The sequence below is a fragment of the Equus caballus genome, chromosome 25 (genome assembly GCF_041296265.1).
Source record: "Equus caballus isolate H_3958 breed thoroughbred chromosome 25, TB-T2T, whole genome shotgun sequence".
Lineage (NCBI taxonomy): Eukaryota > Metazoa > Chordata > Mammalia > Perissodactyla > Equidae > Equus > Equus caballus.
Window position 1 is genome coordinate 29307444 of NC_091708.1, and position 13983 is coordinate 29321426.

Genomic DNA, 13983 nt, shown 5'->3' on the forward strand with positions numbered 1-13983 from the left:
ACCTTGCTTTCATGGAAGCAAAATTTGCTAAGCTGAGCTACTCAAAATTGGTTTTTGGTGGTGGCATCGTTTTTTTGGCTTCTGTTGTGATAGCTGCCAAAGGATAGGAAGGAAGATAATTAAGTGATCTTAAACTAGTTTGTCTTGTGCATTTCACCTAGAGAAAGCCCCATGTTCTGATTATGAAATTGCACCTGATTTTCAAAGATTGTTTAATTGAGAGGAAATTGATCCAATTAAAAGTCCATCACAAATGACTCCATAGTTATTAGAGCCACTTTATCTGTGGTAGCAGCTGGCAGCAGGAGATCTATGTTTGCTGTCAGTGGGGGACTTGCTAAGGCAGTAACAGTGGCCGAAGCCTTTGGCACATGGTTTGCAGCAGAGACATGAATATAATATTGTGGGCTGGCTTGATGTAAACGAGGTCAGGAGGCCTCTAGCTGCTGATGCTTTTGGAAGAAAGTGCCATCACTATTGGCATTCAGCGTTTAGGTACCCCCCATCTCTGAGCTGCGCTCATGCCTTGGCCCTTAAGTACAGCGGGTATCTGCTGGCTCAAAATGGAAATAATTGTGGTCTGAATATTTTTGTTTTTTTGACGTGAATATTTTAGGCTGTGCTTAGTTCCGTCAATTTTCAGCTATCTACCATGTTGACTAAATTGCAGAGTATAGCCCCGAGAAACTAATTTGCTCCATTACAGCAGGGTTTTTTGTTTGTTTGTTTTTAAGCAGCAGTACCCTTATTCAAATAGTCTTAGATGCAAGTCTGTCATGTACAATAGATCAAACAGCAGCTGCTCTGGTTGAAGCAGATCTGTGGACTTGGAGAACAGGCTTTATCCCCTCACCTAACCTCCTGTGTGCCATTGTGAAACTTGAGTATCTACAGATCACTTTCTGAAAAAGCAATGAACTACAGCATTGCTTATCTTCCAGTTCCATCTTATTCTCCACACGGCCATGGGCAAGTCATTTAACTCTTCCTATTCTGGAAAATGGTGAAAACAATCCCTGCGTCTGGGAAGAGCATAAGATGTGAGAGAACAGATGTGAAAATACCCTGTCCAGTCTTGGCTTACTCAATAAGCAGCGGCTATTATTCTCTTCTCTTCATTGAATTGTTGCAGAGTGGCGTGAGGCTGTGCAACCACTCCAAACAATACCTTTCCTCTTTCCTATTTTACAGGTTCCTATTTGGCACCAAAACCTTTCTCAGGCATTTCCTCCCCCTAGCTTCAAGTCTCCACATAAATCTGGTCACCTGTTCCTTTTTACTATCTATCACTCTACCTATTTCAAATTTCTATTACTGTATAAATCACTATGTTGCAATTATTTGCCCACATATTATATCTGAGCTTTATTACGAGCTAACTTTAGTCTCTAGCTACAAGCACATAACATGGTGCCTAGTGCAGAGTCGGTCCTCAGTTTTCAGTTGGCTGTGATTGACTTGACCTGATGATGATGATGGGCCCACCAGTAACCTGAGTCTTCCTAACACAGCCCCCTTACAAAGGTATCCTCAGGCAAGCCCTTTTCTAAGGTATATAAAGCACTAAAGGCAACCAAATGACTTCCAGGTTGGTTAAGCCCTTGCTTTCCTTTATCATTTCTGAGTATTTATATAGAATTCAAGGTTTTGGAGCAATGATTCATCAAATATTTATTGAGTACCTACTGTGGGCCAGGCACTGTGCCAAGTGTTCAGAAAAGAATGATTTAATGATAAATGATATTAATGTGTCTACTTTCCCATAAATTATTTCAGTCTTTCCTGTCTGAAGTGTTTGAAATCTACTGTTCTATTGTCCTTAACTTCCTCAAAGGCCAGGTATAAGCAGTGTCAGTGAAGGTCAATCCCAATGTACACTCCAGCCTGAGATTGTAGGGTACAAAGGCTTCCTTCCCCTCATGGTGAACTGGTGTTCAAGTTAAAACTGGGGGAGATTTTAGACCTGTACTGGTGATGGAACAGCACTTCTCAGCTTCTTAATTTAAAAACCTCTTGGAGGAAGAATAGGATTGCTGGAGGGGCAGAGGTAAAACTCATTCACAGCAATGTATCCCACTAGGAAAGCTGCACATAAAACCTAAAGGCTAATTATTTGGTTAAATTAAGATGGTATCTTGATGCTTTTTGGGAGGTTAAATGAATACAAGAAAAAAATATATACACATATATATATATTTTTTTTGACAAACATGCATGTTTATTCCTATAGATAGCTAGCATAAGAGGATTTTTTTTTTCTTCTAGGTCAAGATTCACTAACTCAAATAATTAGAAAAATTAAAATAAGCCATTAATCTCAGTATTAGGTGGAGGTGATATATGGCACTTAAAACTTGGCCTTTGTAAGCATGGAGGCTTGAGTTCAGTCCTAGTTTCCCCACTACTAGCTCTCTGACCTCTGAGTCATTTAGTCTCTCGGCCTCAGTTTCCTCATTAGTAATAAAATTATATTGTTTAATACATTGCTCTGAAGAACTGATGGATGTAAAACACTCAGCAGACTTCCAGACATTTCATAAACTTTCAGTGGTGGTAAATATTTTAAAATTATAGTAAACTAAATGTATCTGAAGGTTGCCCTTGTTTTTGTGATAGAAGGATTATATGAAACTGGTGATTAAAAAAAGTCTATTTCCCTCAAAGAAAATTATTTAGTAACTCTTTGAAATCCTAATTGAAAACATGAAGAGTTTGTATGAGTGTCTTTCCGATACAAATAAAACCAGGATTTTCTTTTCATGATTTACTCAGTTTACCTGGTTTTAACTATAATGCCATTGTATACTTTTACAGAATATTAAGATCTGAGATTCCATTCATTTATTTATTTATTCAGTAAACACATATAAGACATCTACTGTTTATTGTTATTAGCAATAATTATATGAGTAATGAATGCAAAGATAAATCAGTCGTGAATCCTGCTGTCAGGTAGCTTGTGGTCTGGCTGGAGAGATAAGGTATGTAAAAAATAATACAAATACACTGAAGAATAAGACAAATGGCACGAGATAGAAATGGAGTACCAGGGGTTCGAGGAAAGACTTTCTAGTTGAGACGATCTGTTTGCTAAAGGGCCTTGTGGGCAGAGGGCACATCATGAACAAAGGTACAACATTACAGGGATGAGTGAGAAGTTGGCACCAGCAGGAAGTTAAGACCACACAAGAGTTAGGGGCCATTAAAGAAACTCAAAGGTCTAAAGTGATCCATTTGTCCATGACCCTTCCTTTAAATAATAATGCAAGTGGTTATTTCCTCCTGCCCTAAGCCATATCACTTACTCCTATCAGAATCCATGGCTCAGTGAGGTTCCGTTTTTAAGGAGGTGGTAGGGTGTGGATCAGAGTCACCTTGGAGACCTGAGGGCGCCAAGGTGCAGGGAGAAGGTGTAGTCTGAAAATTCACCCCCTCCCCATATTCTAATTTATCTCCTTACTGGGAATCCCTGATGACATTTTCTCAGAAATAAATTTTCTGCCTTTTTAAAATCCTGAAATAATAACAAATTGCTCCCCCTCAAAAGCCTAAGTCAAATGAGTCTTGCAGTCTCGATATAACTTTGTAATAGAGTCTTACTCCCTTTTTGATGTTTGATGCTTACAGCTTTCAAAACTCACCACTCCCCTTCATCTTCTGCCCCACATCTGGACATGCTGATAAGAAAGCTAGAGTTCTTCCCCCTTTGGTGCCAGTGGGAAGTTCAAATCATACAACCCCTAGCCCATGCATGGGAACCCTCACCCCAATCCTACCTCCAAACCACCTAAAAAACAAACTGGTCTTCATTCTTGCTCTCTCAAGCTATTTCTGGACTTGCTTGGGAGCCCACATTGCTTTGCCCAGAAAGCCTCATTACATGAGTTATAAACCTTTTCATACCCACTTGGTATGTGCATAGATAGCATCAGCAATCTCACATCTGAACCAAGTTTTGGATGAGTCCCCCTCTTTGTGGGATCACCACAACACTTGGTACAACAAGCAGAGTGGTTAGACAACGACCACCATCACTGGGGGTCTTTCTTTTGCTTTGGTTTGCTAACTGCCTCTTTTGCTGGCTAGCTTGTTTTCTGAGTCACTGCCTGATGGCAAAACTGTGCTTTGAGCTATACTGCTTGTACTGCATTTGCTGAGCCCTCCCAAGCCTCTGTTATAGATTTAACTGAATTAAGTTGGAAGTTTTGATAATTAGCATTTAGGGACAGGAGTGAAGTGGCCCTGGATCATGTGTCTTGGTCCAGACCTATCTGTGTGTCTCAAATTGAATCGTGTAGATTCCAGCATAAGCTGTGACTAACACTAGTAGGCTCAGGGGAATGACTATTGGTTGGTTGTCTCAACCTGGCATTGCCCCCACTCTATAGAGTGTTCAGGAGAAATACTGATATCCTGTGCAATATGTGGGTCTGTTGGTGGTTGCTCATGTGCAGGAAGAGCAGTCACCATGTGGAATGCTGTGGTCCACACTCTAAAAGCAGATAGCTCACTAGGATTGTACAAAATGCCTTGGCTGCTCTGTCACTGTTGGCCAGAAAAAGATCCTGATCTTCAGGGTTGTAGGGAAAAGTATCCATGGTTCCCCCATGGCATAGCCAAGGGGTTAATTCAAATTCGATTTAAGCCCAGGGTCTTTAAGCCCTATTAAGAAACCATTGCCATGAGGGAGACCCTAATCTTGATGATACAGATTTGCACCTCTCTGGAGGAGGAAACTTATAAATATGAGCAGAGTAGAGAGGACTCCCCTACCACCCTCCAAACTATATACAGTAATCACCAAAAGAAGAAAAACATAAATACCGGAGGAGAAAACAAAAAAAACTGAAACAGAGATCTACAGTTTGACTCAATTAGAAATCCAAAATTTACTAAAAAAATTTATACAGAAAACAAAATAGATAAAAGGTTGCTAATTGGCTTTTGCATCTCTACAACCTAGGTTCTGAATTAACTTTTAACATCTGCTGAAATGCACCAAACTTTCATGGCCTTAATCAATACTGGTGCTCAAATTAGGGTTACACGTGGGAATTCCCCTAAATTTAAACAGGGCACCTCCTATAATCTTAGGGGAGTTACTGAGGACATTTCAGGACATGTAAGGAAGACAAATAGGTATGCCTCACCTTAATCATCAGAACTATTGCCTTGCCTAAATTCTCCATAGCCATAGCACCCATTACCTTAAAATATCGCATACTGGGCATGGACACTGATCCAAGGAGTAATAAAACTGAATTAAGTTTTTGGCCCTTATAATTGGTTTGCCAAAATGAGACCACACGGATTTTGCCCTCCTCTGTTAGTTAAAGTAGTTAATATGGCCCAGTTTAAACAGGGCCTTTGAGGTTTGAAACCCATATACAAGACCTATTTAGAAAAAGAGTGATTAGCCCCACTGTTTTATCATTTAACAGCCCAATTTAGCCTGTTCTTAAACCTGGAAAGAATGAATGGCACCTCACAATGGATTCCTGCAACCTTAATGCTGAGGTCCCACCCAGTAAGATTCCCATACCAAATATTGAAATTACTAATTCCATCCAATCAACAACTGGAAAATACTTTGCAGTCATCAGTTTGGCTAATATTTTCGGTTCCTATTTCAACAGCCTCTCAGTCACAGTTTCCCTTCATCTTCAAAGGAACACAATACCCCTTTACCTGGCCACCCCATGAGGTACCTCAACAGCCATGCCTTCACACACAATCTTTATATAGACAAGATCTTAATGGCCAGTAATGACACTGATCACATCCTCTTCCAAAGAGATTCATTTGACTCGCTTATCGGGGACACACAAACATTCACCAAAGAACTCATGAAAAGAGATGGGTCATTGCCCTACACATTGTACAAGTTCCTGCCACCTTGGTTAAATTCCTGAAAGTTATTTAGCTGAGGATCATCCCATCCTTGACACTGTCAAAAAACAGCATCTACAATGTTAAAATAAACCCAATTTCTTTTAGGCCTCTTGGGTTCTGGAGACAACATAGTCCTCACTTACAAATTTTACCCAAGCCCATTTATGCTGTTACTTACAAATCAGCCCACCTGACTGGGATCCATTGCAACAAAAGGCTCTAGAATTGGTCCACATTGCAATACAGCAAGCACTCCAATTAGTTCCCCCAGAGACTCCTTCACCGTAGAAGCTTTAGCAGTCTCCTCTCATGCCTCTTGGAGTCTCTGGACCACACATGATAGCCATAATTTGCCCATAGACTTCTGATACCATTTCTTCTAGAAACAGAGCCTGTGACCCTCCATATCCAGCCGTCCATTATCCTTGGATCATGGAAGCTGCACCCTGAAAGCTCAGCATAGCCACTGAAGCCTCCTTGCTCCAGCAAAGAGCCAAACCTGGGTCCTCTGGCATATCCCATTTGTAAAAGGGTGTGTCCCCCCCTGCTCCTCAGTCCTTTGCCAGAAGCCATGGTGCTAGACAGGCTCACCCCCTCCCTTCCCTAGACACCTCGGCTAGCTGGGTGAGTCCCTTGGGATCAACTGAGTGAACAGCAAAGGGAGTTTATATACTTGATAGATGGCATCACCACCATCATATGAGATGGAGTTTGCTGGAACACTGTTGCTTTTCAGTCCTGAACTGAGATGTTCCTGATAGTGGGACAGGACCCGGGTCAGCACAACTGGCCAAACTTCATGCAGTGCTTTTTGTATTGCATGTCCAGGCCAACAGACAGCCCCATCTTCACATTTCTCCAGATGCTTGGGCCATTGCCAATGATCTGCTCATCTGCTCTAGCCAAGGGCAGCAACAATTCCCTATCCAAGGTTGCCTCTTTAGGGTAGAGAACTCTGGGAATCTCTAGTTTCACAGATACCCAAAATATAAATCAGAGTCACACATGTCTTTACACATAGTAGATCCACAATAAAAGGCCTCACTAAGACATTTCTTATCCCCTTCAGAGTTCCAGACATTATCGACAGTGACTGAAGCACTCATTTCACTTCTCAAAATATACAATATTGGGCTCTAATACAAGGCATTTAGTGGAACTTGCATTTCCCTTACCACCCTCAGACTGTAGGCCTCGTTTAAGTAATCCATTATGGCAATCTACAAGTTCAAGTTCAATTAAATGAAACACGGCACATTTCAGTCATCAGTCACACATCCAGGGTGAACTATAATAAAGATTCTGACTCCATATTTGATGCTTGACTTCTGACAGCTTTCAAGCCCCACTATATTTCTCTTCCCCGTTGGCCCCTTATCTGGGCAAGCCTAGGTACTCCCACCAGGTTCAAACCATGCCAGCACATGGGAACCCACTCCACGCCCCTAGCCATTATATAAAAGCCAAGCCAGTTGCTTTTCCTTGCTCTCTCAAGCCATTTTTGGACCTGCTTCGGAGCTGCCTCTGCTCTCCCCAGAAAGCCTCATTATATGAGTGATGAATCTTTTTATATCCTCTTCGTGTGTGTGTGGCACCATCAGTTTCATCATCTGAACCAAATATCGGCTGGAGGTCCTTTCCAGTACTTCAGAGTGACAACACATATTTAGAGTTAAATATTAAAAATAACTTCATAATAGGATGAATAAAAAATTTTATAGGTTTAATTTCTGAGCAACTGTATCAAAAAACCACGTGTTTTTGCAAAATGACATTTAAGATTAAAACTTAAAAAAAATAACTGTCTAAATCTCTGAGGTCCAAGGATCTGAATCTTGTTTGACAAATTTAATGATTCTGTAAAGGTGTTAGAAATAAAGTTAAATTAAAAATATCATGGCTCAGAGGATGGAAAGGGAGCGGGCATGAATATCACCTCACCTGATCCACGACTCAGAGAATAAAACTTGCATTGACTGATATGTCGGAAGAAATGTATGATGCACGTAGAAATGGGCACATACACCCTGGACCTTCCATAAAGACTAATTAATTGTTAGGTCAATGAAATGTGCAAATGGTGAAGCCAAAACCCTAAAAGTGTGTATTCTTCCTTTCTAGTCTGTGACTATGGCCACATTTGCCTGTTTTTCTCCTCAGTGAAATGAGGATGTTAACTCCAGTTTACTTAATATGTACTAGGACTATTCTGAATGTCCCATAACATTTAACACAAATAAAAGCTGGCCAAAAATGAAGCAGCGTGGGCAGCCTCTCTGAATGAAATAAAGTCTCTCTAAATAAAACACCAGAAAAACAATACTGGGTGTGGCAGAGGAAAACCAGCTCCCCAAGGAAATAAGTTGTGAAAGGTAAACTTTAGTTTTATGCCTGAAGACACTGTCTTCTCCTATGACTTCAATTACCCACCACTAGGTCCCAAACCTGCATTTTTAAGATCATACCTTCTTTTGATTGCCAGACTGGTATATATCCAGTTGATCCCTTTATATTGCCAAGTGGTGTGCCAATTGTGGGCTGGTGTGTTAGATGGAGATATCCCTTAGAAATCTCAGATTCAGCATATTTAAAACTGAGCTCAGCTCTCCAATACCTTGCTGTTCTTCTTTTGCTCCACTTGAAGAATACCAGCATCAACTCCGGCACTTACACCAGAAACATTGGCACCATCCCTAATCATTTCCCTCACCTCCCACTTCCCACCATTCAATTATAAAGGTTTCATCGTACCAGCAGCTTAATATTTTTCACACCCTTTTAGTTTTTCCTTCATCCCCACAACTACTACAATTTAAGCTCCTATTGTTTTTTTCCTGACAACTCCCATGACTTCCTAACTGACCTTCCTTACTTTGATCTAGCATCCCACGTACCATTCCTCCTCTCCCAGGTCAAGCCCTAGCCCACACCACCCAGAGTCATATTTTAAAATGCAAAAGCTAATAACAATACATAAAACCTTTAAGTGGCATTAAATTGCTCTTAGTAAAAGGACAAATTCCTTAACACAGTCTACATATTTAGTGGGATTTTTTTCCTGCCTATCTGTCTTTCTAGGTTTATATCATCACTGCTTCCATCCCTCCTTAGGCCTTTTCTGTACGTGTTTTTCTGTTACCAGAAACACTTTCCCTCTCCCTACTCACCTATGTCACCTAAATCTTACCTCCTCAGGCCTTCTGGGTGCCCTTCCTGACCCTCCTTGCAGCATTGACAGATTGCACGGTGATTTCCTCATTACCTATCTCTCTCTAACACCAGACTGAGCTCTGAGAAGGCAGGGTGACTTTTAATTTACTGCTGCATCCGTAGCTTCTAGCACAGTACCCAAAACATAGTAGGCACGAAAATTGTTGCCTGATAAAACCAGGGCACGGGGTCAGCTTAGCTCATCTGTTGATATATATGAACACTTTGAGTCACATTTAGCACCAGCTGGTTAGCCACCAGCTGCCTCCCTGAATCACCAACTATAGCTGTAACAGAAACAGGGTTTAGATGAAAGGTGGGTGGAGTGGTTCCCTCAGATTTGCTTTTCCTTAAAGAATCTTCTCAGCTACAAAATAATTAAAAGTTGAGTTCCCTTCTGGAAACTCAACCCCAAGTTTGTCTTGGTGCAAAGTCATCACTGGAAGAGAAGGCTTAAAAAGATACCTTCTATGGTATGGTGTGTAAACTATATCTCAGAAAGGCTGTTATAAACAAAAGAGATATCTTTGAATACATATCTCTTGAACTGCATCTCAACACACTTCTTCGGACGGGGGAGGGAGAAGAGGGAGCTAGTTTGAGTTCTAATCCTGTCACTAATTTATAGTTCCCTTTGAGCAAATTGCTTATTCTCTCTGGGACTCCATCTCACCATCTATATTAATGGATTTGCTAAATTAAGGGTACTTCTGATTATAAATTTCAATGATTCTGGTGCCCTAGACCTCAGGGATGTCTTAGACCAAGATCTCCTAAAGGAGCCTTCCATCTCCCTGGGCACCTGTGGATTGGAAGGGAACAGAAGTGTGGACCCCGAGAACCCTAAGGAGAAATCCTTGGGGTCTCGGGCTGGTGTGTCAGATTAAGACAACCAAGGCCAGCACCAAGCCAATGGGTCAATGGTCAACGCAATCTTGAAGGCCTGGTTCAAAGCCTGAACTCTGACCCAGCGCCAAGGTGTTGCTAGGAAACAAGGATCTGGAGCCAGCTGGCCAACATCATGCAGGCTGGAATCATGCTGGTCTGTCTGCCTCTTTTCTCACTCTTCCTGACCAAGTACTTCTCGTTCGTTGGGGGAGCGGGGAATGCATCTCAGAGAGGTCACTCTTTTTGGAGTGCCCACCCTGGTTAAGTAAGAGCAAAATGCAAATGGTGAGAGGATCAGAGCAAGAAAAGATGGAAGAAGGAGTAGGCAAGAGAGAATACCTTTTACCAGCTGTGTGCCTTTGGATTATAGATCTTACCCACTTAGGTCTCAGTTTCCTAGGGAGAAAGATACCAGCTTTAGAGGGTTGTTGTGAGGATTAAATGAGATTGTGTATGCAAAGTGCCCAGCATACCTCCTGGGCATGTAGTGGTTCTCAGTACAGAGCATCTGTTCTTCCAGGGAGGCCATAGGGCATGTGGACTTTGGAGTCAGACAGTCCTGGGATAGAATCCTGACTCTGCCTATCACCAGCCATGTGACCCTGAGCAGATAAGCTTTCTCATTTGGAGGATGGGCATAATAATCTGGGTCTCACAGAGATGTTAGGAGGACAATTGGGGTCATGCAATTAATGACTCATAGCAGGAACTCAATGCAAGTCAGTCATGGTTGTCTGCTCCTCTGTCACCCGCTCCCAAACACACACACACACATACTCCTATACATTCTTCTTGACCACTATAAGCTTGGTATTCAGCTGTGAAAAGCTGCTCTCCTATACCCCACCGCTGGGCTCCAGGCTGTGCTTCCTGATAACTCTGCTTTCTCTTGCCAACTCCAGGTTCAGGCAGGACTCAAATTCCCAAGCTGGTGGATCAGCCAGGGAGAAACAGCCATGGTTTTAGAAGATCTGGAAAGAAGAGGGCTTATATCTTAGGCCACTGTTTCAGGACTGGAAAGAGCTACATCATTATGCTTTTTTTTTTTTTTGGAAAATGAATAGTAATAATAATTATTATTGATTGATTGACTTGATTGTGTCAGACAACAATAAATGATAATAATAAGAGCTAACATTTCCTGAGCATTTTTTATATGCCAGGTAGAGTGATAATCACTTTACAGACATCGTTTCATGTAATTCTCATAACAATACTGTGGAGCAAGCATTATTATGCCCATTTTAAAGATAAGGAAATTGAGGCTCAGAAAACCAACTGCCTTGCCCTAAGTCACACATCTGGCAAATGGGACAGATGACTCACACACAGCTTGATTTGTAGGTTGTTATTTGCTGAAAGGTACACCTTTGGTAAAGGAGCAGGCAACAATGATTTGTGTTGAGTTCCAACTATGGGTCAATTCACCCCATGATTTCATAGCATCTTCATAACAACCCTGAAAGGTCCATCTGTTTTTCTAACAATTCCCCTGGTACCTCCCAAACCAGCCCCTGTTTTCACTTAATTTTAGGCATTTGGAGATCCAGCCTCTCCTATTCACGAGAGTTCTCAGCTGTGGACAGAGACAATGGCAGTTTCTCTAACTATTTGCAAGATGGAAGCACAAAGACATTCAAAGTTCTAACAAAGAAGCAATGGCATCCCTCAGCAGCACCTGAGTGGATTCAGGCCCTATTGTTCCCTACTGGCCTGAGAGGACTCGGCATCCACCAGACTTTTCCACACACCCAGCTTTGCATCTTGGCCACTGGAATCCCTCTCCACCTCTCCAGATGGCAAATGCCCTCTGGGGCTCTGCTTAGACATCTGTTCCTCCAAGGAATTTCCCAGCCCACCCCAGGGAGTTAGGGGCCCATCTCCCAGCCTTGCCTCCTCCACTCCCAACTCTACAAACACACACACACACCCCTTATATTCTCCTCCACCACAGCATTTATCAAAAGGGTCATAATTGTCTGTTCACCTGTTAATCTTTCCCATTTGACTGTGAGCTCCTGGAGAGCAGGGAATGTCTCACTCACCTTGGAATCCTCAGCACCCAATCCAGGGCCTGGCTTATATTAGGGGCTCGAAGCACTGATGTGGGACGCTGGAGTGGGGAGAAGGGATGAAGGAAGACAGGAGAGACAGAGGGGGAGGGAAAGTGCCCCAGTGGTATGGAATCAGTGAGTGCGGCTGCTCTCAGGTTGGCAGGTTTGACCTGCTGAGAATGACCTGGAGAAGGCAAAAGCTTCTATCTCTTTATCTATGTTCCCTCAACACCATTTTGTTATCACTAAGGGGCTGAAGGCAGAGAGAGAACAAAAGCCCCATATTCATCTCCAGGGAAATTCCACACTCAGTGCAAGACTGCAAGAGAGAAGCATACTGTCTAATGATCCTGCTCCCTCAGTCTCTGCCTCGCCTTCCTAGGAATGGGACTGTGATGGGGGAACAAGTGCGGTTTGGCCCCAGTCTGAATGGGATCAGGGTAACTAGTTTACAACAGTGTCAATCTCTTATTGCTTCCTCTAAGTAGAAGGACAATGGGAACAGCCTCTAGTGCTTCCGGTACTGATGAATTTGTGTGTGTGTGTGTGTGCATGCGTGCGTGCATGCGTGTACCTTGAAATAAGAAAATGGGCAGGCTGCCAACCAATTGCTCTGCCATCTATGATGATGTTAGGGGGCATTGGCAACAAGGAGTCTTTGAATTTGCTCTAAGTTTTCAGGAGGGAGACGACTAAAAATTGTGTCCAGCTGGTTATTAAATTTGCCTCTTCACAACTGCAGGTTGGAATTGATTGCATAAGCTGACCTCAACTTTCCCACCTGCAGGATGGGACTAGCTAGCCTAGATGGGGATGGAAAACACCTTACATATGAGCCATTGTTTCTTGCTCTCACACCCATGACAGACATTGCTAAGTGATTGCTGCATTTTTTTTTACCACTGAGCCTTGTCGTGACCCAGAATCTCTTTCAATGAAGTATTCCAGGCAGTCGTTATCATTTGATCATAAACTGACTCATAAAGAGGAACTTAGCCCTGGCTAGGTGATTGCTAAGGCCTCTTCCAGCTCTGACCTTTTAGGGTTTGGCTTTACCTTATAACGCTGACCCTAAGTTAAGATAGAGAAGCAAGTTGTGCAGAGGGGTATTGGTGAGTAAAGACAGTATTTCCACCTCTGACCAAGGTGAGGGCCTGAACTCTGAGTCTTTCCTCAGTTCTTTCAACCGTAGGTGAGACAGACAGAAGAGGAGCACAAACGGTTCCCTTGGGTCTGATGCCAACATCTAAAGAGTTCCCTGTGGCTGCTGCGGTCTAGTCAGATGAAAATGGTCTTTGTGATAAAAGCAGTCTGGGTTCAAACCCCTGCTCTGCCATGTTCCCTGGTGTGAACTCCTGCAAGCCATGTCATCCTTCTGAGCCTCAGTTTCCTCGAGCATGAAGCACTGATAACAATGCCTACCTTACAGGCTTGTGAGGAGGAAATTGGATGAAATAATGTGCGTGGAAGTGCTTTGTGAGATGCAGGGTGCTGAGCACATGCGAAGGATTGTTATTCTTGGTACGCACCAATAGGAAAAAGAATAGGGTGTTTCGTTCCAGATGGACTCAATCTAAACCAGGGAACAAATGCTTTTCTTGGTAATTTCATCTGGTGGAAACGGCAGTCTCATGGGCCTATTTGTGTTTAATGAACCACATCCTCTATCGTCTTTTTGCATGATTCTGAGGAGAAATAAGTTGGCTCTCTCCTTTAGCGTGCTGCAGGCTAGAAAGTGTCCAGCTTATATTTAACCTCCTCCGCCTCCCTGCTCTCTCCAAGAAAAAACACAACCCCAGAGCTAGACTGATCCAACAAATAGCTGCACAGACGCCAAGGTGCAGGGGAGGGGAGAGGGGTGTCAGCTACCTCCCACAGCCACGCTGGGACCCTAGCATAGACGAGTGTGGCAAGGCTGAGATCTTTGACCCATGTTATA

The 13983-nt window shown here is 42.7% G+C and overlaps 1 protein-coding gene across 7 annotated transcripts in view; it reads right to left on the reverse strand.

Annotated features, from left to right (window-relative positions):
* ASTN2 (astrotactin 2) overlaps positions 1 to 13983 on the reverse strand; it is an 828204-nt gene that overhangs the window by 208251 nt on the left and 605970 nt on the right. The window lies entirely within an intron of this gene.